Source organism: Canis lupus, chromosome 20 (genome assembly GCF_011100685.1).
Source record: "Canis lupus familiaris isolate Mischka breed German Shepherd chromosome 20, alternate assembly UU_Cfam_GSD_1.0, whole genome shotgun sequence".
Lineage (NCBI taxonomy): Eukaryota > Metazoa > Chordata > Mammalia > Carnivora > Canidae > Canis > Canis lupus.
This window is the reverse complement of record NC_049241.1, coordinates 17,569,629-17,597,256: the sequence shown is the minus strand read 5'-3', so window position 1 is coordinate 17,597,256 and position 27,628 is coordinate 17,569,629. Positions and strand designations below refer to the sequence as shown.

The 27,628-nt window shown below is 35.0% G+C and overlaps 1 long non-coding RNA gene across 4 annotated transcripts in view; it reads left to right on the top strand.

Moving 5' to 3' along the window:
- LOC111091264 overlaps positions 1–25,516 on the top strand; it is a 39,788-nt gene extending 14,272 nt beyond the window's left edge. For 2 of the 4 annotated variants that reach the window (XR_005374712.1, XR_005374713.1), the window contains 2 exons: positions 4,692–4,762; positions 5,428–5,464. This is a non-coding gene — a long non-coding RNA (uncharacterized LOC111091264). Of the gene's footprint in view, positions 1–1,478; positions 2,268–4,691; positions 4,763–5,427; positions 5,465–24,441 lie in introns of those variants that run through there. The other 2 variants (XR_005374714.1, XR_005374715.1) reach the window with 2 other exon arrangements.
- The last annotated feature ends 2,112 nt before the right edge of the window (positions 25,517–27,628 follow it).

Genomic DNA, 27,628 nt, shown 5'->3' with positions numbered 1-27,628 from the left:
ACTCCTGTTTGTTGATATCTATGTACATTGCTGCTATTGACCTCCCTACCTGTATCTTGGTATAGGAATTTCTCTAAGGTGTATATCCAGTGCTGTGTTTTAGAGTATACACATCATTAACTCTAATGGATAATGTTAAATTATTTTTTCAAAGTGCAATTTGCATCCCCATAAACAATATATGGGAATTCTCAGTTGTTTCATATGCTCACAAATGCTTCAGATACTTAAATTTTTACCAATTTAACAGATATATAGGTAGATAGTCCATTATAATTTTAATATTTATTTTCTAACTTGCTAATGAGGTATACAGATTTTAATTTGTTTATTGAACTTTGGATTTCTTCTTTTATGAAGTGTCTATTCTTTTGTCATTTTTCCATCTGTCATTTTAAAATTATACTTGGAGGACTTATTTTATATTTTGGTTGATATTTTTTTTGTTTATGAGGTACAGATATATTCTCCCACTCTGTGGCATGGCTTTCTCTGGTTAACTTTTCACTGAAAATATTGGAACTAGCATCAATCACTGTATGTATTAATTTTTCCCCACTTAAAATCAGAGAAGCTATCCTTATTTTGAAGAATTGCACACCTAAGGGTCAGCTTACCTGCAGGATGAATAATTAGTCTTTGGCTTAATAGTTTTCGTAAACACTGAAGAGTGAGTTTAATGAGGAAAATAGATCTAAATAATCCCTTGTCCATATTCCATGAGTTAATTTCACCTTGCTCCTCTGGAAAGGAATAAATATGCAATTGCTTAAGGACACAATGGGTTTTGTTTTGCTAATTTGTCTTAGGAGGACAGAGATAATCTCCTGTGCCTAAAAATGAGCACGCTTTATTTTTTGGCCTCATATTTTTCTGTTTCCTAAAGGGAAATTACTAGTTTCTCTGGAGCTGAAAATTGAAAATTGAGTAGCTGGTTAAAAGCAAACTGGTGTCACCTCACAAACAAGATTTTTGGATGCATCACATCATTTGCAAGGGGAAGCTTTGGCATCCATATGGGCATATTAACACTACTTTTCTCCATCCCTCTGTAGCTAGTCAGGCAAGTGACAAGTAGGTATGTCATGACCACATATGACATATAAATTACAAGTTCTCTGCCCCTCTAAAACTTTATTCAGCATCAACCTTTGCACCAATACACTAAGGCATAATAGCCTATAATTTATGAGTGTAATTTGAAGGAAGCAATTCCGCTTTGTGACTATGGTAGTAAATAAAAGATTCAAATCCTCATTGACCCAACATCAAATTTAGCTTTACTTTTTTCCCCCCAGTGATGTTGTTTATGGGAGTAAACAAGCAGAATCCAAGAAAGGTGACAGATTAAAGAAATGCAGTGATTGCAAGGGACAAAGACAATAGGCATTAGAAATGATGGAAATTATTAGAAGAAAACAAGTGTTCATGGGTCCAAATTTTATGATTTAGGGTTTTTTTTTTTCTGCTTTTGACAGAAAAGAGTTTTGGAAACAAAGTCTGTTGCATAGCCAGGTGATACAGCTGATAACAGAAATGATAGGCTGGTGAGAGCCAGGAGGGAAGACTGGACGAGGACTACTTTATGATTTCTTGATTAAGATACATTGAAGAAGAATTTGCTTCCTTAATGAATGAGATCTACTGGTGTGGACCAAGGGAATCACCTGAGACTCTCAATAAAATATCTACCCTGCAGACACTTCAGCACTGGCCACAATTTGGCAGCAGTTAATTATACTTTCCCTTGGGATTTTAAAAAATACATTTCCTCCCCAGTTATTCTTTTAGGCTAGAACTCAAGTAGGGATGACAGAGCCTTTGTGAATATGAAAGGGTGTGCAAATACTGAGTTTGCCAACTGGATCCATTCAAGTTTGCATCAGCCTGAGGTCTGGAATCAAGTTCAGATCAATTCAGAGATGAAATGAGATGAATGTGACTCTTTACCCACAGATGACAGCATGATCTGAAGTGGAAACCAGGGGCACACACAACTTGACAAGGGCTTGGAGCTTAGGAGTTGACTCATGTGTGACTTTGGTTCAAATAGTCTCAGAATCCCATCTTAGTAATGCTGTATTTTGTTCTATATAAGAGCTCAGAATAAGTGATAATTACTGATAACAGTCTCGTTACATGACATTCCTGCTAGGATAGACATTGGTTTACGTTCATTACTCAGTAGGAGAATAGTGCCCTACATGATGGTTTGCTTGTTAAATATTCATTTTTTTTAAGTTTTATTTATTTATTCATGAGACACACAGAGAGAGAGAGAGAGAGAGAGAGAGAGAGGCAGAGACACAGGCAGAGGGAGAAGCAGGCTCCAGGAAGGGAGCCCGACGTGGGACTCGATCCTGGGTCTCCAGGATCACAAGGCGGTGCTAAACTGCTGAGCCACCCAGGCTCCCCTGTTTGTTAAATATTTGTATGATAATAATATGTATCTCTTCAGCATTATTTTTGTTTTTCCATAGTGCTTTAACATATACTCAAAATTTCTCTCCTAACAACTTTGTGAGGAAGAAAGGCAATTATTACAAGTAAGAAACTAAAACAGAACTATGTAGTAATTTGCCCCCTGCAACACAGGTACCAAAGGGCAGGTAACAAGCAGAATTTCTATTCTCTAAGCCAGTGTAATTTCTTTACTATTTTTTCCCATGGAAGATAAGTTGAGTAGTAATATGCAGTAGCTAATGATTAGATACTGTGGCCCAGTTAAAGATGAATTATACAGTACATGTTTATTTCTGCCTAATAAGTACTCAAGAAATAGAGGCTACCTTCTCATTTGGTATTTTGCTGTGACTCCAACTTACATCTCCCTTCTATTTCTTGGTCCACCTTCAACCTCTCCACTTCCCAATTCTGCCTCCCATTCTGTCAGCCACTCATGCTCAGATATCAATGAACTCTTCCTTGAGGATTAGGTAATAAAATCTCTCCAAGTAGTGATTGTATTTAGCAGAAGCTTTGAGAGCCTTGGGAAACACAGATATCCGTGAATTTGTCAGAGGGCCTTGTTGATCACCACTCACATGATGAAATTTATGGGTGTAAACCTTAGAATGGCATTTACTATTTCATGTTTATGAATCAAGTGAAAATGAGGGTCTGAGGATTCCTTCTTTCCTCTCACCTTAATGTGTGTGTTTACAGATGGTGAAAAGGAAAGTCCATGGGATTCAGAGATAGGAATCCAAGCTCTGCCCCTTACTGAGCTGTGTGACCATACATATTTCTTTGTCTAAACTAAGATTACATTAATACCTATTTTGAAGAGCTGGTGGGAAGACCAAGAAGGTTCTCTTGTCAAACATTATGGGAGGGTACTATGTTTTGTCTTTGCACTTGATGCTCTGATTTTGTCAATCAAGAAAACCCCACATCTTTTGAACTATATCCAATGGAATCTTTGCATATCCAAGAGAAAGAACAAGTGTTCCAGGGTCTCAGCAAGTACAGCAGCAGCTAGTGATATTTTTTGAACAGGTTGCCATGAGCCAGAAATGGGTGGTGCTAAGTGCTTTACATGTATAGTAATGTTTAGTCATCACAAAACCCCAAAACCCCATCTTATACATAAGGAAGCAGACCTTGAATATTAAATAATTTGCTCTTTGTCAATCAGCAAGGACTGGTATTTTTTTTAAAAATATTTATTTATTCATGAGAGACACAGAGAAAGAAGCAGAGACATGGGCAGAGGGAGAAGCAGGCTCCCTGATGGAAGCCCAATGCAGGACTCCATCCCAGGACTTCAGGATCATGCCCTGAGCTGAAGGAAGACACTCAACTATTGAAACACTCAGGTGTCTTGCAGGACTGGGTCTTGAACTTAAGTTGTCTGACTCCAAATTCCAAAATCTGTGAATCTTAGAACTATTAAAAACAAGCCTCCGTTCTAGTGTATGGCTAATAAAAGAGTTGAGTGAGCATTTCTAAAAGTTTTCTGGATTTTGTGATAATTAAATGAAAGCTCATCTTTGTTTTTCTCCTGGTCTTACAAAAGATTTAAATGTAGCTGTATTGGTCCAAAATCTGCATCCTGTTACCTATCCGTAAACAACAGATAAAATGTCTTTGACAGGGGTTTTCATTTTCAGTTTGAGATTAATAGATTATAATTATAACTAATGTAGTTAATTTAGTATAAATTAAAATTAGGAGGTGGTGGAGTTTAAATGTCTCTTAAACATAAAGATTCAGTTATTTCAAGAATCATTAAAGGTCAGTTATTTTAAGATCCAGTTCTTTCAAGTTATTTCATGATCACTAAAAATACTCTTATTTGTGGTCATGACTGTTACGATTAATAAAGTAATAACCAAGCCCTAGAAAAGACACTTAAAAAATTTCAGGAAAAAATGAGGTGGATAAATCCCTTTCCGAATATTCTGCAATATTTACAGCATAAGATAAAACTTTTCTAAACAAGAAAAGTGTGCCTAATGTGGAGCCTTCCTACCATTTGATTTGTTCAGATGCCTCTCCTATTTGTATTATTTTTCCTTTATAAAAATAGTGAAGAAAATCTTAGGGAAAAGCCATTTCCTAGGACATTATTTTAGAGATTGGTTTCTTTCTCTAGAGGAGTAAAATCTCATTGTCATCTTTCACGGGATAATTTTTTGGAATATAAGCAGGAGACTAAATTTATTGTCTTGTGTTTTGTTTGGCTTTAGATGGAAAAAAAAGCCTATGTTGATATGAACTGAAAATAAATGTGAAATAAGTTCCATTAGCAAATGCGAAGGTGAGTTTGCTGCTTATAATATGCATATGTATATGCATATGTGTATACACATATATTTATATATTTAAGTTTTGTAATTGGAAATATGTGTTGTTGAATGATTTAAAGAGGTTATTTGACGTACAGACTAGGGAGCAATTGAAGGCAAATGAGGATTTTAAAATTTACTTTAGGAATTAGAGAGGGAAGCATTTTCACAGGGTAGTTTGGCAAACTGAAAAGAGTCTACATATATGGAATTCTTGAAGCTCGTGAGTTTCTTCTACATACTGTCTGTCTAAAAGCAATAAAATGCAAAATAAAGTAGACAAAAGATACAAAGTCAAACAAACTTGAGTTATATAGAATTAGATAGAATGCATTTGCTCGTGGGTGGGAACTCACATGTGCATAATATCTAAGAGGACAAATGATGACCAGCTGAAAGCCTGAGTCTCACTTTTCGTGGTTAATGGATTTGTCAAGGGCAAAGATTGTTTAGTTATGAAGTGTGACTTGCTCATTGTATACAATGTGAAAATAATGTAAAAATCCATGGATGAAAGATGGAGGAAATAAGTAGGTGAAAGATAATGCTATCCGGAAAAGAAATTTATTACATTAGGCAGTTTGTGATTTTACGCTGTGTTAGAGGTTTATCTTCTGTGGTGAGGATGCCAGCTCAGAAGGAAACTTATCATTCACCTTACATTTTCATCCTGGAAGAAAATTTTATGTAAGTAATAATACTAGATGGTATTGTGCAATATTATTCTATCTGTAAAGTAAAGCTAGGAAAGAAAAGTTTTGACTTTTTTTAAATAGGGTTGTATCATTTATCCAATGGCAAATTAATGTAAACATATTTTTTGGAAGATTGTTGGGCATGCATTTCTAAAATGGAGATGCTGGGACATCCATACAGTGCTATATTGTAGCAGCTAAATATATTATTTTCTGCATAAAATTGACAAAATAGTGTACTAAACCATACAGTCAGCTCCGTTAGAAGCCAAATCGTTACATGAAGTGTTAACTAGAATGCAATCATTTCTGAGTGATGTTTCATGCCTTCATAAATGTCTTTCTTCCTTGATTTACTCATCAGTGGTTTTCAGTTCTAACAAAATAGAATTTATTTAAATCTTAAGCAACTTAAGCAGTTGCTTTTAAGTAACTTAACATCATCCAATCTTTGCCCTCTCACCATTTGGAAAGCCATAAAATAATGTAAATAGAATATGTGACCATCTAAAATGAAGATGATTTTATTATTCATGAGTACTTTAATATAAATACTTTAGAGACTGCATTCCTCCATTCTATTAAATTATTGTGCAGCATAAAACTGTCAGACTAGGTTGTAGACTCATAGTCTCCATGGAGTTTTCTTATGTTTTCCTTTAAGATTTTTTTCTCTCTGATATCTATAAACCTAATTTTTGGTTCATATTTTCCATCTGATATTCTAAATCCTTATTTCCTAGTATTTCCCTTTCTTTTGGATTTGATATCAGTACTGATAATGACTCAGAAGTAATAGTTCTATAATAACAGAAGGTGATAAAGTCTCAGAGTTGGAACAGATTTTAGGGATCTACCCTGATATAAATGTCTCCTTGGAATGCTGTGGCCTTTTCAAAGGAAAAGTTTCCTCTAATCCAGCACTTAAGGGAATATGACACCTGACTCTAGATAGATCTATTGTCAGTTATGAGCATTGGCCTTGGAATAAGATAGTATTGCAGGTGGGGGGGGGGCAAGATGACAGAGGAATAGGGTTCCCAAGTCACCTGTCCCCACCAACTTACCTAGATAACTTTCAAATCATCCTGAAAACCTATGTATTCGACCTGAGATTTAAAGAGAGAACAGCTGGAATGCTACAGAGAGAACAGTTTGTCCTTCTAACAAGTACAACTCATTTTCAGCCACTCTGCACTGAGCAAAATGACTAGAAAGAATAATTCACACAAAGAAAGAATCAGAGAGTACTCTCTGCCATAGAGTTACAGAATTTGGATTACAATTCGATATCAGAAAGCCAATTCAGAAGCACAATTATAAAGCTCCTGGTGCCTCTGGGAAAAAGCATAAAGGATTCAAGAGATTTCATGACTGCAGAATTTAGATCTAATCAGGCCAAGATAAAAAATCAATTAAATGAGATGCAATCCAAACTGGAGGTCATAACGGTGAGGGTTAATGTGGTAGAAGAAAGAGTGAGTGATATAGAAGACAAGTTGATGGCAAGGAGGGAAACGGAATAAAAAAAGAGAAAAAAAATTAAAAGACCATAAGGAAAGGTTAAGGGAAATAAATGACAACCTCAGAAGGAAAAATCTACATTTAATTCAGGTTCCAGAGGGCACCCAGGGGACAGTGGATGAGAAAGCATATTTGAACAAATCATAGCTGAGAACTTCCCTAACTTGGGAAGGGAAACAGGCATTCAGATCCAGGAGATAGAGGTCCCCCCTAAAATCAATAAAAACCGTTCAACACCTCGACATTTAATAGTGAACTTGCAAATTCCAAAGATAAAGAGAAAAATCCTTAGAGTAGCAAGAGACAAGAGATCCTTAACTTATATGGGGAGAAATATTAGATTAACAGCAGACCTCTCCACAGAAACCTAGCAGGCCAGAAAGGGCTGGCAGGATATATTCAGGGTCCTAAATGAGAAGAACATGCATCCAAGAATACTTTATCCAGCAAGGCTCTCATTCAGAATAGAAGGAGAGATAAAGAGCTTCCAAGATAGGCAGGAACTGAAGGAATATGTGACCTCCAAACCAGCTCTGCAAGAAATATTAAGGGGGACTCTGTAAAAGAAAGAGGAAGTCCAAAGAAACAATCCACAAAAACAGAGACTGAATAGGTATTATGATGACACTAAATTCATATCTTTCAATAGTAACTCTGAACATGAATGGGCTAAATGATCCCATCAAAAGACGCAGGGTTTCAGACTGGATAAAAAAGCAAGGCCCATCTATTTGCTGTCTACAAGAGACTCATTTTAGACTTAAGGACACACAGCCTGAAAATGAAAGATTGGAGAACCATTTACCATTCAAATGGTCCTCAAAAGAAAGCAGGGGTAGCAATCCTCCTATCAGAAACATTAAAGTTTATCCCAAAGACTGTAGTAAAAGATGAAGAGGGACACTATATCATACTTAAAGGATATATCCAACAAGAGGACCTAACAATCATGAATATTTATGCCCCTAATGTGGGAGCTGCCAAGTATATCAATCAATTAATAACCAAAGTTAAAATTGACTTAGATGATAATACACTTATACTGGGAGACTTCAACATGGTGTTTTCTGAAAATGACATATCTTCTAAGCACAACATCTCCAAAGAAATAAGAGCTTTAAATGATACACTGGACCAGATGAATTTCACAGATATTTACAGAACTTTACATCCAAACGCAACTGAATACACATTCTTCTCAAGTGCACATGGAAATTTCTCCAGAATAGACCACATATGGGGTCACAAATCAGGTCTCAACTGATACCAAAAGATTGGGATTGCCCCCTGCATATTTTCAGACCATAATGCTTTGAAACTTGAACTCAATCACAAGAAGACATTTGGAAGAAATTCAAACGTGTGGAGGTTAAAGAGCATCCTGCTAAAAGATGAAAGGATCAAACAGAAAATTAGGGAAGAAATAAAAAGATTCATGGAAACTAATGAGAATGAAGATACAACCTTTCAAAATCTTTGAGATATCGCTAAAGAAGTCCTAGGAGGGAAATACATCACAATACAAGCATCCCTCAAAAAATTGGAAAAAAACTCAAATACACAAGCTAACCTTGCACCTAAAGGAACTGAAGAAAGAAGAGCAAATAAAACCTACACAAAGCAGAAGAAGAGAGTTAATAAAGATTTGAGCAGAACTCAATGAAATAGAGACCAGAAGAACTGTAGAAAAGATCAACAAAACCAGGAGTTGGTCCTTTGGAAGAATAAGATAGATAAACCATTAGCCAGCCTTATTAAAAACAAAAGAGAAAAGACTCTAATTAATAAAATCACAAATGAAAAAGAAGTGATCACAACCAATACCAATGAAATACAAACAATTTTAAAAACATATTATGAGCAGCTATACGCCAATAAATTAGACAATCTAGAAGAAATGAATGCATTTCTAGAAAACCACAAACTACCAAAACTGGAACAGGAAGAAATAGGAAACCTGAACAGGCCAAAACCAGGGAGGAAATTGAAGCAGTCATCAAAAACCTCCCAAGACACAAAAGTCCAGGGCCAGATGGCTTCCCAGGAGAATTCTATCAAATGTTTAAAGAAGAAAAAATACCTATTTACTAAAGCTGTTCCAAAAGAGAGAAAGGGATGGAATACTTCCAAACTTGTTCTATGAGGTCAGCATCACCTTAATTCCAAACCCAAAGACACCACCAAAAAGGAGAATTATAGACCAATATCCCTGATGATCACAGATGCAAAAATTCTCAACAAGATACTAGCCAATAGGATCCAACAGTACATTAAGAAGATTATTCATCATGACCAAATGGGATTTATCCCCGGATGCAAGGCTGGTTCAACACTGGTTCAAGCAATTGATGTGATAGATCATATCAACAGGAGAAAAAATAAGAACGATATGATCCTCTCAATAGATGCAGAGGAAGAATTTGACAAAATACAGCATCCATTCCTGATTAAAACTCTTCAGAGTGTAGGGATAAAGGGATCATTCCTCAGCATCCAAAAGTCATCTACGAAAAGCCCACAGCAAATATCATTCTCAATGGGGAAACCCTGGGAGCCTTTCCCCTAAGATCAAGAACATGACAGTGTTGTTCACTCTCACCACTGCTATTCAACATAGTACTAGAAGTCCTAGCCTCAGCAATCAGGCAACAAAAAGAAATAAAAGGCATTCAAATTGGCAAAGAAGTCAAACTCTCCCTCTTTGCAGATGACATTATGCTGTACATAGAAAACCCAAAAGACCCCACCCCAAGATTGCTAGAACTCATACAGCAATTTGGCAGTGTGGCAGGATAAAAATCAATGCCCAGATATCAGTGACATGTCTATACACTAATAATGAGACTGAAGAAAGAGAAATTAAGGAGTCAATCCCATTTACAATTGCACCCAAAAGCATAAGATACCTAGGAATAAACCTAACCAAAGAGGTAAAGGATCTATACCCTACAAACTACAGAACACTTCTGAAAGAAATTGAGGAAGACACAAAAGATGGAAAAATATTCCATGCTCATGGATTGGAAGAATTAATATTGTGAAAATGTCAATGCTACCCAGGGCAATTTACATGTTCAGTGCAATCCCTATCAAAATACCATGGACTTTCTTCAGAGAGTAGGAACAAATCATCTTAAGATTTGGATGCTGGATTTCAGGTTGTACTACAAAGCTGCGATCATCAAGACAGTGTGGTACTGGCACAAAAACAGACACATAGATCAATGGAACAGAATAGAGAACCCATAAATGGCCCCTCAACTCTATGGTCAACTAATATTTGACAAAGCAGGAAAGACTATCCACTGGAAAAAGGACAGTCTCTTCAATAAATGGTCCTGGGAAAATTGGACATCCACATGTAGCAGAATGAGACTAAACCATTCTCTTACACCATACCCAAAGATAAACTCAAAATGGATGAAATATCTAAATGTGAGACAAGAATCCATCAAAATCCTAGAGGAAGAAGACAGGCAACACCCTTTTTGAACTTGGCCACAGCAACTTCTTGCAAGATACATCTATGAAGGCAAGGGAAACAAAAGCAAAAATGAACTATTGGGACCTCATCAATATAAAAAGCTTCTGCACAGCAAAAGAAACAGTCAACAAAACTAAAAGACAACCTACAGAATGTGAGAAGATATTTGCAAATGACACATCAGATAAAGGGCTAGTCCTTTATCTGATCTATAAAGACTTCTTAAACTCAACAGCAAAGAAATAAACAATCCAATCATGTAATGGGCAAAAGACATGAAGAGAAATCTCACAGAGGAAGACATAGACATGGCCAACATGCACATGAGAAAATGCTCCACATCACTTGCCATCAGGGAAATACAAATCAAAACCACAATGAGATACCACCTCACACCAGTGAGAATGATGAACATTAACAAGACAAGCAACAACAAATTTTGGAGAGGATGTGGAGAAAGGGAACCCTCTTGCACTGTTGGTGGGAATGTGAACTGGTGCAGCCCCTCTGGAAAACTGTGCGGAGGTTCCTCAAAGAGTTAAAAATAGATCTGCCCTATGACCCAGCAATTACACTGCTGGGGATTTACCCCTAAGATACAGATGCAGTGAAATGACAGGACACCTGCACCCCGATGTTTCTAGCAGCAATGTCCACAATAGCCAAACTGTGGAAGGAGCCTCAGTGTCCATAGAAAGATGAATGGATAAAGAAGATATGGTCTATGTAGACAATGGAATATTAATCAGCCATTAGACACGATGAATACCCACCATTTGCTTCAACGTGGAGAGACCTGAGGGTATTATGCTGAGTGAAGTAAGTCTATCAGAGAAGGACAAACATTATATGGTCTCACCCATTTGGGGAATATAAAAAATAGTGAAAGGAAGTAAAGGGGAAAGGAGAGAAAGTGAGTGGGAAATATCAGTGAGGGAGACAGAACATGAGAGACTCCTAACTCTGGGAAACGAACAAGGGGTGGAAAGGGAGGTGGGCGGGGGGTGGGGGGTGACTGGGTGACAGGCACTGAGAGAGGCACTTAACGGGCTGAGCACTGGGTGTTATGCTATATGTTGGCAAATCAAACTCCAATAAAAAAGTATACAAAACAAAACAAAACAAGACAGAATTCCATTATGTCTCTTTTTAGGTATATGATCTGGACATACCTTCTGAGCCTCCCCTTCCTCACCTATATAATAAGGTGAATGCACATCATTTTTATAGTTGTTGTGAGGATGATACAAGGTAATTCATGTAAAGCACCTGATATGGTCCCCGGTACATGGTAATCATTGTTTTTATTTTTTCTGGATCTGTAGGCTATTGAATTCAGTAGACCATGTCCTTCCTTCCTCTTTTGGATTTTCACATCCAGGATTATTGACTAAACCTGTAGGAGGATTTCCTGGAAGAATTATCATAGTTGCAGTATTTTAGGCTAAGCCTCCGGTTGCTATGTCTAGAGAAGAGAGCACATGCCTGCTGCCTAGACTTGTCACTCATAGCAGAGGGGCTCAGGAGTCCCCTATACAATATGCCAAGAATCTACCATACCATAGTTCTAAAGGCTTAAACTAAATAATAATAATAGCTTTACAATAAATATAATAGCTTTATAAAATAAAGCTAACCAGGTATCAAATGTAATGTTCTACCTTCATAGTTTAATAAATATACCTTCAATAGATTAGGAATGCCAAGTGAAAATTGAAAATGCTTCTTGAATTCTTTGTAAACTCTTTGAAGTCTCATGCTGAAACCTAGGGGTACAGATGGAACCAAAATGTGGACTGTCACCCATTCCCCTTCCCTGCCTATCTCAGGCTCTGTCCTGTACCATGAGAGGCCTTGTATGCATAAGTGGAATCTTTCTGTATGCACAACCAGACTTGGTCCACCGTTTTGAGGATGGCATTCTGGGACACTCCAGGAGCCTAGGTGCGCACACTCAGTGCAGGATGCCTTCAAAATAAAGCAGAGAAGAAGCTTACATATACCTTGGGATTGTACAGTGGGGCCAGGTACCAATAGCATGGTATTAAAAGTGGGAATATAGGCTATTGGTGGGTGCATCTCTTTAAACCCCTGGATTCTTTGCCCTGTAGGGTGGGATGTGGCTGTAGAAAGGCTAGATAAGGACTCTTTACAACATAAGATCTAGGGTAAGGTCACTCTTGTCTAGCTATAAAGCATTTATTACTCTTGATTACTAAGATAGAACATCAACTTGTTGATATGTCAACTTGTACTTCTTCAAGACCCTACCATACATTGAATGTTTGTGCCTCCCTCAGAAAAATTAATGTTGTAAACTAACCCGCGATGTGATGATATTAGAAGAGGCTACCTTTGAGAGGCTGTGAGGGTGGAGCCCTCATGAATGGTGCCTTTGGTTATGAAGGTGGAATCCTCATGAACGGGGTTAATGCTCTTGTAAGAGACCACAGAGAACTTCCTTGGCCCTCTGCTATGTGAGTACATAGAGAGAAGACACTGTCGATGAACCAGGACAAGTGGATATCTTCATTATGTTGACTCTACCAATCCATGAACAGGGTATATCTCCCCATTTATTTAGATCTTCTTTGAATGTTTTCATCAGCATTTCAGAACATTTAGCATACATATCCAATATATACTTCCTAAGGATATACCTAAATATTTCTCTTTTTTTTTTGCAACTAATGTAAATGGTACTTTTAGTTTATGTTCATTATTATATGTAGAAGTCAGAATATTATATGTAGAAATGAGAATGAGTTCTGTGTGTTGGTCTTATAACCTGTGATGTTGAACACAGTTATTAAGTTCTATAAGATTTTTCATTTGTTTGCTTTTGGATTATTTGGGATTTTATGTGCTTTGTGATTTTTATTTTATTTTATGTCCTTTGCAAGGTTTATTTCTTCCTTTACAATCTATATGTTTTTCTTTTTATTTTCTTGCCCTGTTCTGGCTAGAACTTTCAACATGATGTTGAATAATAAGGATGAGAGCAAAAAATATTTCCCCAGTGCTTAATTGGGAAAGCATTCAGTCTTTCACAGTTAAATGTAATGATAGCTCTAGGATTTTTAAGATTTTATATATTTATTCACAAGAGACACAGAGAGAGGCAGAGACATAGGCAGAGAGAGAAGCAGGCTCCATTTAGGGAGCCTAATGTGGGACTCTATCCCAGGACTCCAGGATCACGTGCTGAGCCAAAGGCAGATGCTTAACCGCTGAGCCACCCAGGTGCCCCCAACTCTAGGGTTTTTTTGGTTGTGATTCTTTATCAAGTTGTGAAAGTTTCTATCGAGTCCTGTTTTTATAAGACTGTTTTGAATAGGTATGAATTTTTTCAAGTTCTTATTTTTGAAGCAACTGATATGCTAATATAGTGTTTTCACCTTTACTTTTTTGATGTGATGTATTATATTGATTGTAATTATTTATTTCTAAATATTAAATTGCTTTGCATACCTGGAATAAATCCCATTTAGTCCTGCTGTATAATTCTTTCCACATATTTTTGGATTTCAATTTGGTTTGCTAAAACATTGTTGAGGATTTTAGAGTCAAGTTTATTGTAATTTCTCTTTTTTGCAGTATTTGTCTGGTTTGGTCTGAATTAGGGTAATGCTGGCCTACAATGAGTTCTCCTATTTTCTGAAATAAAATATGTAAATTGGTCTTAATGGTTCTTTAAATGTCTGGTATAAATTTCCAGTGAGACAAAGTGGGCCTATATATTTCTTTGGGGGGAACTTTTAAATCATGAATTGTATTTCCCTGATTGTTGTTGGGGTATTCAGATTGCCCATTTCATCTTGGTTGAGTTTTGGTAGTTTGTGATTTTTTTTTTTTTTTTTTAAGATTTTATTTATTTGAGGGCAGCCTCGGTGGCTCAGCGTTTAGCGCCACCTTCGGCCCAGGGCCTAATCCTGGAGACAGCGGATGGAGTCCCACATCCAGCCCCCAGCATGGAGCCTGCTTCTTCCTCTGCCTGTGTCTCTTCTGCCTCTCTCTCTCTCTCTCCTCTCTCTCTCTCTGTGTGTCTCTCATGAATAAATAAATAAAATCTTTTTTTTTTTTTAAGATTTTATTTATTTGAAAGAGAAAGCATGAGCAGTGGGAGGGGCAGAGGGACAAGCCGACTCATCACTGAGCAGGGATCCCAACTCGGGGCTGGATCCAATGACTCTAAGATTGTAACCTGAGCTGAAGGCAGATGCTTAACTGACTGAGCCACCCAGGCACCCTGGTAGTTTGTGATTTTTGAAGTCTTCATCTATTTCTTCTAAATTGTCAAAATCATGAGCACAAAGTTGTCTATAGTATTTTATTACCTTTTAATGACTACATACTTTATGGTGATAGTCCCTATTTCACTTATGATATTGATAATTTATGCTTTTTATGTTTTAAATTTTTACTATAGATTTCTCAATTTTATTAAGTTTTTTGAAGAAAAAAGTTATCTGCTTCATTGATCTTCTGTGTTCTTTCTCTATTTTTAAGTTCCATTGACTTCTACTTTTTATTATGTCCTTTCTTCTATTTACTGTAGGTTTATTTTGATCTCCCTTTTCAAGTTTTTTAAAGTAGAAACTTAGGTTATTCATTTGAAATATTTCCTCATTTTCAATGTGCTATAAATTTCTCTCTCAGCCCTGCTTTAACTGTGTCTCACAAATTTTAATATGTTGTGGTTCATTTAGGTCCTTTTTCCTCCCCATTTTTAAGTATAATTATCTTGGGTATCAGATGGTGTAGTAATTTTTCTTTTCATTTCAAACATGATTTATAGAACTCTTGAGGAGAAAGAGAGTCTATTGTATGTGTCCGTAATTCTGCTCTTTCTGTCATTTCTTTCTTCCTGATGTTCCTAGATTTCTTCTTTTATTATTTTCCTTCTGTTTGAAGAACTTTCTCTAGTCAGTTTTTAAAGAAAGATCTTCTGGCAACAGATTCTCTAAATTTTTCTTGATTTGATAATGGTTTTATTTCCCTTTCATTCATGAACAATAGTTTTGACAGAGAATTCAGTTGACATTTTTCTCCCAAAACTTACGAAATATCGTGCCACTTACTTTTGGCCTCCATGCTTTCAGGTAAGAAATCTGTCATTCAATTTGGCCTTTGCCTTTTGGTAATGCATCATTTCTTTCTGACTGCTTTTAAGATCTTTACTTTTTTAAAAGCTTAACAACAGTGTGTCTTGGCTTGGATTTTTTTTTTTTTTTTTTAGATTGATCTTCTTTGAAGTATTGACCTTCTTGTACCTATAGGTTTATATTTGCCAAATTTGGGGAGTTTCCAGTCATTATTTCTTCAAATACTCTTTCAGCCCTAATGTTTCTCCCTTTTGTTTTTCCAACGATATGAAGATTGGGTCTCTCTTAATATTGTCCTACGGTTTTGTTTTTCTTTTTTCTGAGTCTTTTCATTTCCATTATGTTCTAGCATCATGCTTTATCTTTTAAACATTTTACTATTAATTAATTTATTAACCACAGAATAAAAATAAATCAAGAAAGATCAATGAATTGTATTTTTTTTTTTCAATGAGGCTGTTGAGCAACTCAAAAGATATTTAGGACTAACTATTACATATTACATGAGAAATACTGTCTTCTTGAGGCACCTGGGTGGCTCAATTGCATAAGCACCCAGCCATTGGTTTTGGCTTAGGTCATGATCTCAGGGTCGTGAGATGGAGCCCCTTACCCCTGACAGCCTCCATGACAGGTATGGAACCTACCTAAGATTCCCTCTCTCCTTCTCCCTTTGTCCCACCTTCTGCACATGGGCTCTCTCTGTCTCTAAAATAAATAAATAAATCTTTTAAAAAAATTGTCTTCTTCATTACATGCTAAATATTTATTGCAAAGAGTAGGAAAAATAAAATTAAGAGTAAAGCATACACTTGTACTCACAATTTCATCACCTAGTGATGATAACTTTTCTATTTTCATTCCATAAAAAGAACATTTGTTCTCAATTTTTTTTCTTTTTTACACACATGCATGCACACACACATACATATACACATACGCATATGAATATAAACTTTTTAATACACTTGAAACTGCCTCATTGATAATGTTAATACTTTTTTAATATTCTGAGTTTTTATATTTCATTATCTTCCAAAACTCTGTGTTGAAAGCAGTTTTACTTGAGGCAGGAACATTAATAAACGAAATAAACAGAGATAAAACATGAGTTAATAATCCCAATATCATGATAGGAATAGAAAAGAAAATAATAATATTTCTTTATATTGTTTAAATACCACACTAATGCCTACACCTACCTTAATAATTCTAAACTTAAATTTATGGAAAATGGAAGTTAACTTACAAAGAAATAAGGAAAGTAAATAATGATTGATAGAAAATAAATATTAAAGTTAAATAACCAACATCTTAGAAAGAAGCAAAGTAAAGCCATTTGTGCCACCATAATTCTTCATTGCAAGAATAAATTGGAACTGATGGTGATGTACTGTCCTTTGGACCATTATGAGATGTAGTTTCCTGTATAGAACCACTGTCTTTCATGTGGCCCTATAATCATAAAAGGATATACTATTCATTTATATTTACAATACCTTGTTTTGATATTCCTTTTCTGCCTTTTTATGAATTCTGTACTTCTATTGAACTTATTCAAGCATTATAATGATAAGGTTGGATTGAGTCATTAATGCAAAATATAGCTACCTAGATATTTATGACTCTGTATTTGATAAATGTTTTTGTTTACCACTGTGTTCTCTAAGTGGAAAAAAAAAGAGAAAACCTTTAAGTTGATTTATTTATAATATTTGTCAGCTGAGTCAGGTTTTGAGTTAGGAATACAGAGCTCTTTCAGCTGTCAGAGTAACTTAACAGATTGTTTTCCTATGTACTCATATCACCTGAATAGCTTGGATAGATAACTCAAAGACATTCAGTTTCTTTCATTCATTTGTTCATTCACTTATCAAATATTTATTGAGTTTCTATTGTTTTTCAGGCTCTGTGCTAGGTGCTAGGGCTAGAGCGGTAGATATATGTTAAAATTTTATAGTGAAGATTTTATATATACACATATACAACATATGCTCATTGACATAATTTTATTGTATTTGAATACACGCACATGCACAGATACGTATGTACTTTCAACCTGATATTTTAGATTCTTATCTTGACCTCTTACCATGAGACATTATGGAAGTCTATAAGATCACCACATTGAAAAGTACATTAAGGAAAGATAAGTCAGAGCAAATGCCTTCTGAAGTTTTGGCCTAGTATTCCTGATGCATCTGTCAGTGGTTATTCTTAAAATATAGAAGCTTCTATTTATAACCTAGGACTAGAACTAGAACTCAAGAATTCTGTGAGATAGTACCATTTGAGAAAAGACACAGGATAAAATCTTTTTTTTTCTTTTAAATATTTTATTTATGTAAGAGAGAGAGAGAGTGAGAGATAGAACAGGAGTAGGTGCAGAAGGAGAGAGAAAAGCAGACTCTCCTGTTGAGCAGGGAACCAGACATGGCTTGATCCCAGGACCCCCCAGATCACAATCTGAGCCAAAGGCAGATACTCAACTGACTGAGCCACCCAGGTGCCCCAAGACACAGGATAAAATAAAATCTTGCTTTACTATATTGTCTCTGACTTTCCCATCTTATTACTTAGTTTGTGCTTATGACAGAATGGTCAAGATATGATGTGGTGTTTATCTTTTTTTTTAATGGCCCAGTGTCCATCCTGACACCCTCTCCCCAGCACATACTTTTCATGATAACAAAATCCTTCTTTTCTTTGTAGAACAACTATTTCTAAACTCTCAGAACATGTTATTTAGATAGGGCCAATTCATTAATCTGACTTCAGTGTTGATTACATGACCAGACTTGATCTCATCTTGTTGACTAGAGTTATTTGTTCAGAAATGGGAACAAGACTCTATTGAGACCAGTGTCTATTAGTCACAAACATTTGCCTGCAACCCTTGGGAAAAAAAGTAGGCATGTTCTATCTTCATTAGATTTTTGAACTTAGAAGATGTATCTGTGAAGATGCTGGGTGCCATCTTTGATCCTTTGAAGGGTTATGCTTCAAGGATTTTATTTTTCCAGAAGCCCTATGAGAGGCTTCTGTTACATCTCATTGGCATAGAATTGTGTCACGCAATGACCCTCACATGTGGAGGCTAGGAAATAAAAGATTTTACCTGCAAGTGAGGAAGAAAGATGGCTATTGAGTAGGTAATTATCTGTCTTGACATAAGATGCATTTTGTTTACCTGTGTTTTCTCATCAATGGGTGGCTTGAACTGACTAGATAAACACACTTAACTGGTTACAATCCATCTCCAACAAAGACTCTGAGTTGGTCTCTGGTGGTGGTGACCAGGAATCCTTATTTTAACAAGCTCCCAGAGTGATCTCACTATAATCCCAGTAGGATAGATTTGAATATATGAGATCTAAGTTTCCACCAAGTATTTAAATATAATTCTGTAATTTAAACTTTCTATCAGTTTTCTTTCATATATATTTATATGATTAAAAGAGTAAAAACATCCATATTCAACACCACACCCTAAACTATCTTAAAATTTAGAGCATTTATCGTTCTCTTTGTGTAATATTTATTGCTGCATCTATTTTGGCTGATCTATTTTGTAATCTGATATAATGTTTAAAAGAAAATCCTAGCTCTTAATGACTGATCTATTAAAAGTGAATTTGTCTCTCTTGAAAGAAACAGACTGAGGTACAGTCCATAAAAGCAAGATGAACAGATTGCTCAGGAGGCTGTGTCTATTTTTCCTGTCATTGAAACTATAGATTTGGGAATAGGAGAGACTCAACAATTCCAAAAATGCAGCAGTGTAAGCAGAGGTGGGAATCTCATGCTCTGTGGGACCCCTCCAAAGTGTAATTGGTCTAATGGAATAACCCAATGACAGCAAGCAGACCAAGCTCATTTTCTATGTTTGGAAGTAGTTTGTTCTTTTGTTTTGAGGGATATCAGAAAGAGAGCTAGTTGCTGAATTTGAGGCAATAGAGGAAAAAATAGCCTAAAGGAGTGATCCAGAAATCCCAAATTTGTCAAAGAAAAAAATATCCTTAACAGAGTAATTTATCTAGTAGCAGGGATCAAAATCAGGGAAGCCAAAATGTCATCTAGTAGGTTGGGCATAAGTTACACTCAAAATTGTGGTCTTCAGAAAAGATCAAGAGTAATTCAAACATGGTACTCATGAAAGTACTGAGAATAAGTTCTGTTGTTGTAATTGATTCTCATATATCCTTTAATAACGTGTACTTGATCAGTCTATACAGATGTAAGTTAACAAATGATTAGGAATTTTTAAAGCCATAAACAAGGGTGACTAATGTAACTAAACACGTAAGTGTGAAATGTAAAACTCTAAACATAATAGATAATGTAGGAGAGTATCTTTATGACCTCATAGTGACAAGGGACTATTTTAATAACCCCAACAAAACACATAATACAGGGAAAATAATAATAAATGGATTGAATAATTGATCACAGTTAAGAATTAGTTGTTAATATTTTTTCTCTTCCGGGATCCCTGGGTGGCGCAGCAGTTTGGCGCCTGCCTTTGGCCCAGGGCGCGATCCTGGAGACCCTGGATCGAGTCCCACGTCGGGCTCCCGGTGCATGGAGCCTGCTTCTCCCTCTGCCTGTGTCTCTGTCTCTCTCTCTCTGTGACTACCATAAAAAATTAAAAAATATATATATATTTTTTCTCTTCCTTTATAATTACTTGAATGGTTTATTGTCAGAAGTTGTCATGCCCTTATATAGTTTGAGAATTGAACTAAAACAGTATGGTGCCATTTAAAAAAATAAGGATTATTTTTTTCAAAACATAACACCAGATACCATCCACAAAGTTAACAGATGATAGTTTGGGAGATGATATTTGCAATGTCTAAGTGTAATAAGGAACTGATCTCAAGAATGCAAGAAATTCCTGAATGTGATGTAATTAGAAAAATAGGAAAAGGATGTTAATAGACAACTCACAGAACAGGAAACCTAAAGCATATGAAGAGATCTCAATCCATTAGTCATTAAAGAAATTAAATTAAAGCATCAATAAGCTCAAATACTTTATAAAGTGGATAAATAAGGCTGACCAAGATGAAAATCATTTGTATCACTTTGGAGTGATAACCCCAACAAAACACATAATACAGCAGTGTAAGCAGTGCTTAGTCTAATTGCACAATCTCATTTATGTAAAGTCAGAATACATGCAGAGAAAACAAAACCATAATACAATCTATCTAAGAACACATGTAAATGGGACACAAATAGCAAATAAAATGGTTACCAGGGAGAAGGAAGGGGAGTGAGAGTAAAGAATGGGGGATTTTAAAGGGTCTTTCACTTTGACACTGTGCCTTGAACTGAAATATAATCAACAACAAAAAAATCCTTTCTTGAATCCCTAATGGGGAAAAATAATAAAGGTTTTAGTTCTATTTCTTCAAAACCTCTTATTCTATATTGTTCACCCAAGTAGATCTAACGTAATGGGGTCTACTTTTGGTGTACAATGTAGCTGGAGAGAAGTACTTCACATTTAATACAATATAGTACAATAATATAAGCGAGACATTGGTACTTTAACGTGTATAAATAGACTGAACTGTTATACCTACAAACAATAATATCATTATCCAATATTTACTGAGGTCTTACTTCCCTGAAATTTTTTAACTAAGTGCTTGTAAGCTTACAAAACTCATATCAAAATAAGTAAAAATATAAATTTCCCCCTAAATTTTCTTTAGACTGTTCTTATTGCCTAATTAGATACATCACATTTTTGCATATATTAAAGTGTTTTAAAATATCTCTTTGCCTCAAGAGACCCTCCTAGAAAATTGAAAGAAACTTGACATTTAAAGGAAAGAGCCACATTTACATAAATTATCTCAGAAATCTATATGCATACTTACAAGAAAGAATATTGTTATTACTATATGTCAAATGAATAAATCCATTACCTCTTTTAACAAAGGAGTGTAATCCATTTATATTTATTGTCATTAAAAACGATATATTTGTTTCTTCCAGAGTATTTCTCGTCTTGGTAAATGGTAACTTTAATTTGTCCTTAGGCTAAAAACCTTAGAGTCATCTCTCATTTTTCTTACTGCCCACATGCCTTCTCTCAGCACTTCTTTTCAAGGCCCCATACAATTGGGTCTTTGTTCTCATTCTGCTTCACCTTCTCCATCTTCACTCTACTCAGCCTTGCTGACCTTGCTCCAGTATTTTTTTTAAGTAGATTTATTGAGATATAATTGAAATACCAAAAAAAAAAAAAACCACCCATATACATATTTAAGTGTATAAATTGTTCTAATTTGATATAGGTATACTTCTGTGAAACTAACACCACAATTAAGATAATGAACATATCCAATACTCTGAAACATTTTCTCATTCCTTTTTATTTTATTTTTTATCATAATAAACATCACCAATTTTACCCATCCTCCCACCTACCTTCCCTCTAGTAACCATTGGTTTGTTCTCTGTAGTTAAGAATCTATTTCTTGATTTGTCTCTCTGTGTCTTCTAGGTCTTTTTAAAATGTTTCCTTCTTAGTGAGTTTTTTGCCGGCTACCCCATTACAGATTCTCCTTCCCACTGACACTTTCTCTGATCTCTATCTTCAATGTTTAAAATAGTTCCAGGAAACTGGTACGTAAATATTATCTGGAAAATGAATAAATTATTATTATCTCTTACAAAATATTTTATTTTTTTTGCTTAACTTACATGTTTTCTATTAATTGATAGTTTTCTAAATTTTCTTCTCTAGGCTTGGACTTTTCAGATTTTATTATATTTTATGCAAGGATTTCTCTATTTTTTGTAGTAATTTTAATGTGAAGCACAATAACATGTATTTATAAGTGAAACAGCTAGTTAAATTTCATGACATGAACACATCTGTGTAATCAGCACCTAGATCAAGAAATAGCACATCCCTAGAACCCCAGAAGCTATTTTGTGCTCCCTTCCAGTTTCTACCTGTCCCCCTGCAACCCAAAAATCACACTATCCAGACTTCTAATTCTATAGGTTTTACCTATTCTTTAACTTCATATAAATAGAATCTTTTAGCATGTGCTCTTTATTGTCTATCTTCTTTTGCTTAGCATATGTATGTGAGATTCATCCACACTATTATGTTTATTATTATTCTCATACATGTGTAATATTGACCAGATATATAATATTGACATTATTATAACAATGTATCCATTCCACTTGTGCATGGACGTTATGCCCATTTGAAGTTTTTGGACATTAACAGTGCTGCTATGAATATTATTGTGGATTTATTTGATAAAAACATATGTATATTTATGTTAGATATAAAACTAAAATTGCTAGATCATAGAAGATTTGTATATTCAGTGTTACTAGATAATTGTCAGTTTTTTTCAGTGGTTTTATCAGTTAATACCCACGTCATCAACATATGCAAATTTTATTATACATATTTAACAATTCAAACTCACAAATTCGCAAAACATGATTACTAGTTTTAACTCTTTCATCTTCATACTTTAGCATGCATTAACTCAAAGTGACATTCCCATGGCCACCATCTCTGTTTTATATATTATATACATATAATTTTAGTTCTATATTATTCAGATTTATGAACACAATTTACTGAATTATTTTTTTCACTACTTTACCTTTCATTTTTCTCTTTATCTTGTTAATCAGTTCCTCTGGACAAAACACTTTGGTAGTTTTAGGGTTTTTCTTTTTTCTTTCTTTTTTTTTTTTTGGTAGTTTTTCTTTCATGTCTATGGATGATAAGTTATCTTGGCTGCTATGTATAAAAAGTTTTTAATTTTATTCTCTACTCCTGTTTCTAGATAGAAAATTATTTTTCCTTAGAAGTTTAATGATGAAACTCCCTTGTCTCTACTGTTTGATGAAAAGTCTACTGTTAGACTGTCATATATTTCTAAATAAAATATTCCCTCTGGTAGCATTTAAAATTGTTCCGTATCACTGATGTTCTGCAATTCAAACTATTTCCAGGGTTTAAACTATTTTTATTTATCTTGCCAGAATGACAAAGTGCCAGTAGCCCAGGTGTATTTTTATTGTTTTAATAACAACCCCCAACTAAAATACATTCTCATCCTCTAGTGTACTGACTTAAATCCTAATATTATACTCATTAGATAAATGTGTGTTCTTTGGGCAATACCTACATCCTGAGAATTGGAATAAAATTATTGGTCAGACTTGGGTCATGTGCCCATTGCAAAGTCGTAAGATTTGTAATTAGTTCACCTTCACTGTGTGGACTGAAAGCAAAGGCAAGGAAGTTCCAAGATTCTGAGTGGAATGATAGATATGGGAAATTATTACTAAACAATGGGGCATGGATGTTGTTCAAGAGCAGTGGATGTCTCCTATAAAGAAGGATTAAAGAACATTTGATCTAAGAGCATTTGGGAGCAGTGGCAGGGAGGGCGTTTCTGCCAGAGTTGATGGAAGACCAATTCTTTGTTTGGCAGATCAGAAGTAAATACAATGTTGTGGAAAACAGAAGGTGATGAATGCCAGGCTATAAATTTGAACTTCTCTTTGGAAATGGTGGGATCCATTGAAAGATATTCAGGAAAAAAGGCTATGGTCAGGAACATGCTTGATAGAAGAAGAAAAACTTATCTAGAAAAGGGATTTGGCATACAGAGAAACTTGGAGAATGTTATGAGCAAAATGGTATTCTCTCAAATTTGTATATTAAAGCTGTAACCCTCAGTTCCTCAGAATGTGACTGTATTTGGAGATACCACCTTTACAAAGGTGATTTAGTTAAAATGAAGTGGTTAATGTATGTCCAATCTGACTGGTGTCTTAATAAGAAGAGGAAATTTGGAAAAAAGTTACACAGTGTGCACAGAGCAAAGACCATGTGAGGTCACAGCAAGAAAGTGGCTTCTGTAAGCCAAGAAGAGAAGAAACCAAACCCGCTGACACCTTGATCTTGAACTTCTAGCCTTAAGGACTGTGAGAAAATAAATTTTTGTACTTTAAGCAAATCCATCTGTGGTACTTACGATGGCAGCTCTAGCAAACTAATATAGGCAGTGATTTCAAAATTTCTGATATTACAATAGTAGAAGCATGGAGAAGTTATTTTAGAGGTAAAAATCTACCAGACATGACAACAGATTGGATGCTTGGCATAAGTGAGAAAAAGAAGCAACCCTCTGTTAAATACCCTTTAAAATTAAATTATAAAGTGAACTCACACATATTGTTTCGTTGATAAATTCTTAGGGTAAGTATGCAAAATCCGTGATAATACACCATGTGGCAGTGCCAGTCTATTATATCCCTTAGCATATATGGAAGTTTGTTGTTTCTTCATCTTGCTTAAAGGCAGGAGAGATCCATAAAACAGCACTTCACATTTATGATACTAAATTCACCTCCCTTGAATAGTAGGCTATGCCAATGCCTGGAAACAAAAGCAAGCTGAGTAGTTTTACAAAGGCTCAGGGTTGTTCCTACAGCTGCAGCTTGATAGTGGCATTGGGAAATTAAAACTTTTTAGCTCTCCCTAAGCTGTTTTCTTACAGATGGTACTGGGAGTTGAATTTTGTATGTGTGTTGTATATGATGGTGGTTCTGGCCAAGAAGAAAAAGCTCATAAGACCATCCACTCTCTCATTCAATTTCCTAGAGCAAAAATCAAATTAAGATAAGAATATTAATAGGTAACTGCAGTCTTTTAAAAATATAGGTTTGAACTGAGGATTTTAAGTGACTTCTTTGGGGTTTACTTACTTCATATATACTCTATAAATCATGTAGGCATTTATTACTACTGTAAAATGGAATTTGTAGAACTGACTGTATTAACTCATAAGTTTGAAGTATACATTTTCTGTAATATATAGGCTGGTTTATAAAGTGGTATACATAAAAATGACATAAGGCATATAATTAAAGAAAACTTTCAAAATCTGTGATTTCTTCTATTTTAGATATTTTTATTTTTGTGGAGGGATTACCACATAATGCAATAAAACACGGTACATACATCTCATTTTATTTGGATATACTGGCTAACTTCTCTGCTGAAAGTGTCTACTGAAAATATCTTTCTGCAAAAAAAAGAAGATAGGCTTTAGATTTCTTGTTTGCATTCACTCTATAAAAATCAATGCCAGGTTGGCAGGTTTGTAAATATTTACTCTGGGTAGCAGCTCCAAGGCAGCCATTTCTCCCCATGCACAATGCTCTCTGTTAAGTTACTAAGAAAAATCTGCATTCAAGAAATTCTGAAAATTTTCATGAATCAAGAAATGATATTGTTGAGAGACTGGTAGCAAAGATTTCTGTTAGGCTTCTAAAAAACTTAATAAGAACCTCGTCCTGTGTTATGTTTTGAGTTTAAGCTCTCAAACAATTTTCAGGAATCATTAGTTTTGCATTTACCCCTTTGAAATAAAAGCATGACAGATTTTCTATGGACAGGGAAGGAGAAGATTTTAAGAATTAGTTATTTGTGGATTGTTTTTTAAAAATGAAAAGGACAAGAATCAATAGCATTGGAATGGGCACTACATTTTTACCCAAACATCAACTTTATTTTTTTTTATTTTTTTATTTTAAACATCAACTTTAGAAACAGAAAATAATTGCATGTTTAAAAGAATTCTGGAAAATATACTATATAAAAACATCATTTTGAATCAGATTTTTAAATTGATAATCCTTCAGAATTCCTAAAAATAAGTATTTATATTGTTTTTTTGCATTTTTTAGCTTAAAATTGAACTATAAAATAAATAGTTACTATTTTAGAATACCACATTGTGCAACATGTTTCTCTTCCCTGTTGTAAGTCTTTTGGTGTATATATTTTCAGAGTACAATAATCCTCTCCTTATCCATGGGGAATACATTCCAAGAACCCTAGTGGGTGCCTAAAACCACCGGCAGTACTGAACTCTATATATGTTTTTTCCTATGATAAAGTTTAGTTTATAAATTAGGGACATTAAGAGTAACAACTACTAATAGAACAATTCTAATAATATTCTGTAATGAAAGTTATGTGAATGTGGACACACTCTTTCTCTCAAAATACCTTACTGTACTGTACTAACTCTTCTTTTTGTGATGATGTGAGATGATAAAATGCCTGTGCGGTGGGATAACATGATATGAATGATATAGGCATTGTGATGTAACAATAGGCTTCTTCCGAACCATAGTTGACCACAGGAAACTGAAACTGTAGAATGCAAAATCATGGATAGGGAGGATTAGTGATTATGCTAGTAAAGTTCCTCAACAGTGTCTACTAAGCAATAAAAAAGAGTATTTTTTTTTTCTGTAATGTTCTTTCTCCATTTTTTTCTGAAATAATGTTTATAAACATAGATTTGCACTTCAAGAATTGAGATAAAATTATTCTGTAATCTGTGACAACCCATTCCCCTTATTAATAGCCTGGGAGTTGCTGAAATGTATTCTATATCATGCATCAGATAATTATGATTTTTAGGGGCCATGAATGAAATGTATGCTGCCTACTAATTCTGAGTATACCCATATTAAATCACTAAAATCTAGTTCCAGAGGACAAAGTGTGAAAAATCAATTTAGAAAATGTGATCTGGGAATGAGGAAAGAATCTTTTCACTGGCAAGCAAAGCAGCATCCAAGGCTATTAGCTGGGCAGAGCTGAATTTCTCATTGGGGCCCCTGGAGCTCTTTGAGGTATGTTAGTTAAAAGTCAGCTTTGAGGATACATTTAACCACATTGTCCCTTTTCCCTGTTTAATAAAGAGACATACTGATATACTTGTGCCATTTTCAAACTGAAAGCCTTAAATATCTGCTCGAATGACCACAAATTGCACATAGCTCCTTAAAAATTAAATGTGATGCTATTTAGACACAAAACAAAGTGTCGTTCAATTTTGCTGTTTTCTGAGAAGACTAATGGTCTTTGTAATCAGAACACTGATGCCCCTAAATGAGTAGTTCTCATCAGTGAGCTGACTTAACAAACAGTAGTAGATTCTCATGGAG